Here is a 5,927-nt window from a genome sequence, read left to right as displayed (position 1 = left end):
TGACGTTGTGATTTTGACAACTTGGATAGCTTCTCTTGAACCTTTCTTTTTGAATTCGGTTCATGGTACCATCATGGATTTCTTTTGTTTTTTGATTGTCCTTATTTTTGCCTAAAACACCCTTTTGTGGCGTTTTAGCGGACTTTTGTTTTTATTCATTTTTTGCAACCCTAACTTTTGCCTAGGTCACCCTTTCGTGGGATTCCTAGCGGGTTTTTTGCTCTTATTTTTGCGCAGTCCCTTTTTGGGTTTCCTGCCGAGCTTTTTTGTTTTTAGGATTTCTTTTTATCCATGATGGCACTTGTCGAGGCCAAGGGGAGGTGCTCCAAGTTGTCACACACATTTCCACATAAAAATGATGTGGGTTTATTATTATTAAGATGATTTTAACCTCATTCATGTTTATTCAAACAGGGTTAAAAAATGTGGTTTAGAATTTTATTATAAGCAAGAAAAGAAGCAATGAGAAAGAATGATTTTATTATAATCATAGTGGAAACATGTGTCCTTATTTCATCACTGATAAGGGTCCCAGTGTTGACCTCTTTTATCTCTCGGCCATGCCCCAAATTCACAGTCTCCAATTTCTCTTGACGAGTTGGAGTAAGCGAGCTTCTCGTTTTAGCAGTCTTTGCAGATCCGGAGAGATGGTCTCCTCATCACTCTCCAACTCAACCCATTCACTTTTGGATCCCGGTCAGAGCGAACAATTACAGACATAATTATTTTATTGGTTCTGTTTAGGTTTAGAATTTATTAATGTTAATGGGGAAAGAGAGAAAAGAATAAAAAGAGAATAATGTGTGAAATATGCCTCTTTATTGATATATGTATGTAAAACTGTACAAAAACCCTTATTTACATGAAAAGGTTCTCATGATCTTGGGTACTGATCATGAGTCCCTAAAAGAGAAATATGAAGGGGCCCTATCGTGGCTTGTTCTTCTCTCTACTCCTGCTTTGGTAGAGGATTCTTGCTCACGTCGGGCGCTGTTGAATCAAAAGTGATCCACCCTGCATCGATAAGGTCTTGGACCTTATTTTTGAGAGCTCTACATTTCTCCGTTGAATGCCCCGATGCCCCCGAATGGTATAGACATTTGTCTTGCGGTTTGTACCAATAGGGGTGAGGTGGATCAATCTTCTTTAGTGGAACGTAAGCTAGAAGTTTGGCTTCTACTAGCTTCGGCAGGAGATCGCTGTAGGTGGTCGGAAGTTTATCAAACTTCTTCACAGGGGTGAATTGCGACTTTCCTGACTTCGAAGTGGAAGAAGATGAAGAAATATTTACGGCATTGACTCCTCCCTCCTTCTTCTTCCCGTAGGTCTTCTTGGCTTCAAATGATTGGGAAAGCCCAGCTAGCTTCCCACTTTTCAGCCCTTGTTCCACTCTTTCGCCAATGGTGATGATGTCCGAGAAGAGTGTTGTCGTGTTCCCTATCATCTTGTCATAATAGGGACCGGTCAACGAGTTTATGAATAGGGACACCGTCTCCTTATCCGACAGCGGGGGCTCTATTTGTGCCGCCAACTCCCTCCATCGTTGGGCGTACGCCTTGAAGGATTCATCATTTGTCTTACTCAAGGCTTGAAGATCGGACCTATCGGGTTTTAGGTCGATGTTATATTTATAGCGCTTGAGAAAGGCGTCGGCCAACTGCCTCCATGTGCACACTTGACTTCCATCCAGCTGCATATACCAATTGAGTGCGGTGTCAGCCAAGCTCTCTTGGAAGCAATGGATCAAGAGCTTTTCATTGGTAGCATATGCAGCCATTTTTCGGCAATACATGGTGAGATGACTTTTGGGGCAAGTCGATCCCACATATTTTGGGAAATCGGGCACTTTGAATTTGGGAGGGAATTGGATGTCCCTCACCAAGCACATGTCAGCGGCATCTTTGATGTCGAAATCATACCCCTCCATAGCCCTTAGCCGATCCTCGAGGGCGTGGAATTGTTCTTTTGAAACTTCGGGCTCTTTAATCATGATTCCAGCCCCAATAGGTATGGCATGTGGAGGATCTTCTTCATGCTCTTCCTCCTCTCCCTCATGATGGGACCCATGGTCACTGTGATGAGATCCATGAATGTTATGGTGACGCATGAGTTCCAACATTTGCGCCATCTGCTCTTTGAGCTGTGAAAGCTCGGTCGTGAGCTTCTTGTTTTGTTCCTCTAGCGCTTCCATTTTCTTGATTTTCTTTGCGCGTGTGAGGACAGAGAGATGACCAGCCACTTTCTAAAATGAATGTTTATTCTAATTAGCTTATTTATGATATGAATACACTCTTGATGTGAGCTTGATAATCTTTCATCTTTGAGGCGCTGCCTTTTTAAGATGAAAGTTTATCACCCTCCCTAGGCTATTATCTCTCCACAACGGAGAATCTCAATAGTCACGGGTCTCTTTCACTCACATCGAGAGGGTATTAGTGAACCTATAAATGATGATGAGGATGCATGAGGTATTATTGATAATGATGCCTATGCTCCTTACTTTTATTATATTTTCACACATGATTTTTCCTCTCATGTCATGGTATTTTCATGCATGGGGATTATTCTTAGACCTTATCACGAGGTTATTTATTAATGCACAAACAATTGCACATAAGCATTTACACAAACAATTCACTCATCCACGAACAGTCACGAGCGAATCACGAGGTAGGGGTCTCCTGCAGAAAAGTGCATATTCAAGGAGGATCTAACTGTTCTCACTTGGTCAAAGGCCCCCAAGGTGCCCCCATTATAGGGACCCAATTCCTCTCGTCGTAAGTCGATGGAAAGTTCCAACGCACTGTCGGACTCGAGTTCATGGTTATCACCTTGAGTGATGTTTTTCCGACAACGGTCTCGTAGGCTCCTATAGACCCATTCAACCGGCCGTACTAACATCCACTCCCTATGGATTACCACTCATGCCCCCGGGTATAGAGGGAACTGTTGTGTGCAAAGGTTTGTGTGCAGTTTTTATTTCAAACAATTGCGTAAATTTAAAAATACAACAGTTATTAAAGCCAAATAGATAAACATGTTATCATACAAGTGAGGGGTAATAAAGTAATTTTTAACTATTATTTGTTAAAAATAATCTGTCACTAAATGGGACTGACTCTCGAAGCTTCCCCAGCGGAGTCGCCATCTGTCGCCACCGGCCCGAAACGGGCTTTCGGCATTCGCGAAGGATGGTTGGACTCGTTTATTTGTTTAAAAAATGTGGATTGCTAGAATGACTTATTCTCAAACTGAGACCTCGTCAAACGAGCAATTTTATTAAAAGTCTCACCAATCCATATTAATCCCAAGCGGGACCCTCCATGGATTAGTGGTTTTCGCAAAAGGAGGGTTCGTGGAGTCGCCACCAATGTTTTACTCAAAACATTGGAAAAAGGGATAAGGCAATTGATTTTATAAATCAACTTTGGCCATTACAACCAGAGTTGGGTAAGGGAGTCGGTTACGCGTGGGGAAGGTGTTAGCACCCCACAGCGCCCCTTTCGGGTTCCCTATGACAGATTATTTCTAAAATAACAGCGTAAAATTACTAAATTATCCCTATTTATTATAAGCGATTATAAATTAACTATCTACATGATGACAGTTAAATATACAAACAGAAAGCAGTAAAAGGAAGGATTTTAAGAAGAAAACCTTTGAAGCGTGCTTTTATATATTTCGTAAAACTGGGAAGCTTTTTGGCGTTCCCTCGCTCTACAAGCCCGCTCGCTCCCTCCTATAAAATTTTGACTACGGAAATCCGGAGGATTTCCCTTCGACTAGGTTCGAATCTCCAAGCTAAGTGCTCGGAATTCCAGAACTTCGTCGGATCGACTCCCAGAGAGATTTCTAGGGCAGAACACTGCTCAAAAACCCCAGAATACTCAAGGAGGGAGTCAAAACTGAGTGAAAAAGTGTGGAATGACGTCCAATTGACGTCATATTTATAGGGAATAGGCGCAATACGGCCTACAGAAGCAATACGGCCGTATTGAAATTTTTGAACTTCAATACGGCCGTATTGAGTTCAATACGGCCGTATTGAAATTCAGAAATTTCAATACGGCCGTATTGAGTTCAATACGGCTGTATTGAAGCTTCAATACGGCCGTATTGATTTCAGTACGGCCGTATTGAAGTTTCAGAAACTTCAATACGCCGTATTGAGTTCACTGCGGCCGTATTGAAGCTTCAATACGGCCGTATTAAGTTCAGTACGGCCGTATTGGGCTTCATTCCCTCCACTTCCTTATTTTGAGCTATTCTAAGACCTCTAGACCTACAGAGAACCCTCCTAGGGCCTTCCAGGAGTCCTTCTGGCTGATCTTCCTTCAGTCTTCGAGAGTCTTCAAGCTTTATTTCCGACCCGGACAATTTTAGGGGTCTACACGGGCCGGTGGCGACACTTCTACAAATGGAATGTTTACATACACTTGTTTGATCATATTTAAAAATTTTTCAAATTGTCTATCAAGTTTAGTCCTTGCTAACCTTTGAGGAAAAGGAATTGGAGGGTGATAAACAGTTTGAGGCTTTGATGAAGATACTTTTTCTTTTTCTAATCTCTCTTTTTCAGGTTTTTCAACCATAGGAGAAGCGTCTTCATCAATCTCAATATTATCATTTTGATTAGACACAGGTCCGTCTAATTTCTTCCCACTCCTTAAAGTAACAGCATTAACATTTTCAGCTGGGTTTGCAACTGTTTTACCTGGGAACTTACCTGGAGAATTGTTTGAACTAGGCATCAACTGTGCAATTTGATTTTCCAGCATCTTGTTGTGGAGAGTAATATTCTCAACCTTGACAGCAAGGTTTTGAATAGAATTTGCCATTGAATCATTGGTTTGTTTTTGATTAGTGACAAAATTCTCCATAAGGTTTTCTAATCTTGAAACACTTTGTTGAATTGAGGGTGTCTGTACTGGATTTCCTTCCCCATTAATGAAGTGATTGGACGGACGGAAATTAGGTTGCTGATTGCTAGTTCCTTGAACTGGGTTATTCTTCCAAGAAAAGTTAGGATGATTCTTCCAACCAGGGTTGTATGTGTTGGAATATGGATTACTCTTCTCTCTTCGAGGAGTGTCATAGAAATTATGAGAAGCTGCCACTTGTTCAGTAGTATCTTCTTTTTCTCCAGTAAAAATTGAGGTACAATCTACTGCAGTGTGCCCTTGTTCCCTACAAAGGTCACATACTTGATTTGTAGCCACTGAATTAACCTTAGCTTTTTCCATCTTGTCTAATCTTTGATTAAGAGTATCAAATTTTGCTAAGAGTAACTCAATATTGTTCACTTCATATCGCCCCGGAGTTCCTTTCCTTGCTGTGACTTCTCTTTCACTGTATTGGCTGTGATTTGAGGCTACATTTTCCAAAATAATCATGCAGTCATTAATAGGTTTCCCCATGAAAGATCCTCCAGCTGCTGAGTCTAATATCATGGTGCTTTGTTGGTCCAATCCTTCAAAGAAAAATTGGATGGTAAGCCAACGGTTGAAGCCATGTTGTGGGCATGCTTGAAGATATCCTTTGAACCGCTCCCATGCTTCATAAATAGTCTCTCCAGTGCCTTGTTGGAAATTAGTGATTTTCTTCCTCAATTCTTTAGTTTTAGAAGGAGGAAAGAATTTCTCTAGAAAAGCTCTTTCACATAATTCCCAAGTTGCTATCTTTTCTCTAGGCACTGTTCTTAGCCACACCTTTGCCTTATCTCTCAAGGTGAGTGAGAATAAGCGGAGTCGCATTCCATCAGAAACTTCATCATCAAATTGCTGGGTCTCACAGATTTCCAAGAACCCCTCTAAGTGGTCATTAGGATCTTCTGATGGTAGTCCTCCACAGGTGTTCTGTTTGAGCATATTCACCAGAGAAGCTGGTACAGTAGCTCCAGTTTGCATCTCCCCTCCAGGTATCCCACG

At 41.6% G+C, this 5,927-nt stretch overlaps 1 non-coding gene across 1 annotated transcript; it reads left to right on the top strand.

Moving 5' to 3' along the window:
- Positions 1-5,505: 5,505 nt before the first annotated feature.
- Positions 5,506-5,612, top strand: LOC145955364 (small nucleolar RNA R71). Its single transcript, XR_014431978.1, has one exon. It is a non-coding gene; the product is annotated as a small nucleolar RNA R71 (small nucleolar RNA).
- Positions 5,613-5,927: the final 315 nt, after the last annotated feature.

The sequence above is a fragment of the Cajanus cajan genome, chromosome 2 (genome assembly GCF_000230855.2).
Source record: "Cajanus cajan strain Asha chromosome 2, NIPB_CcT2T_4, whole genome shotgun sequence".
Classification (NCBI taxonomy): domain Eukaryota; kingdom Viridiplantae; phylum Streptophyta; class Magnoliopsida; order Fabales; family Fabaceae; genus Cajanus; species Cajanus cajan.
The sequence above is the reverse complement of the archived record's forward strand: the minus strand, read 5'-3'. Positions and strand labels throughout refer to the sequence as shown.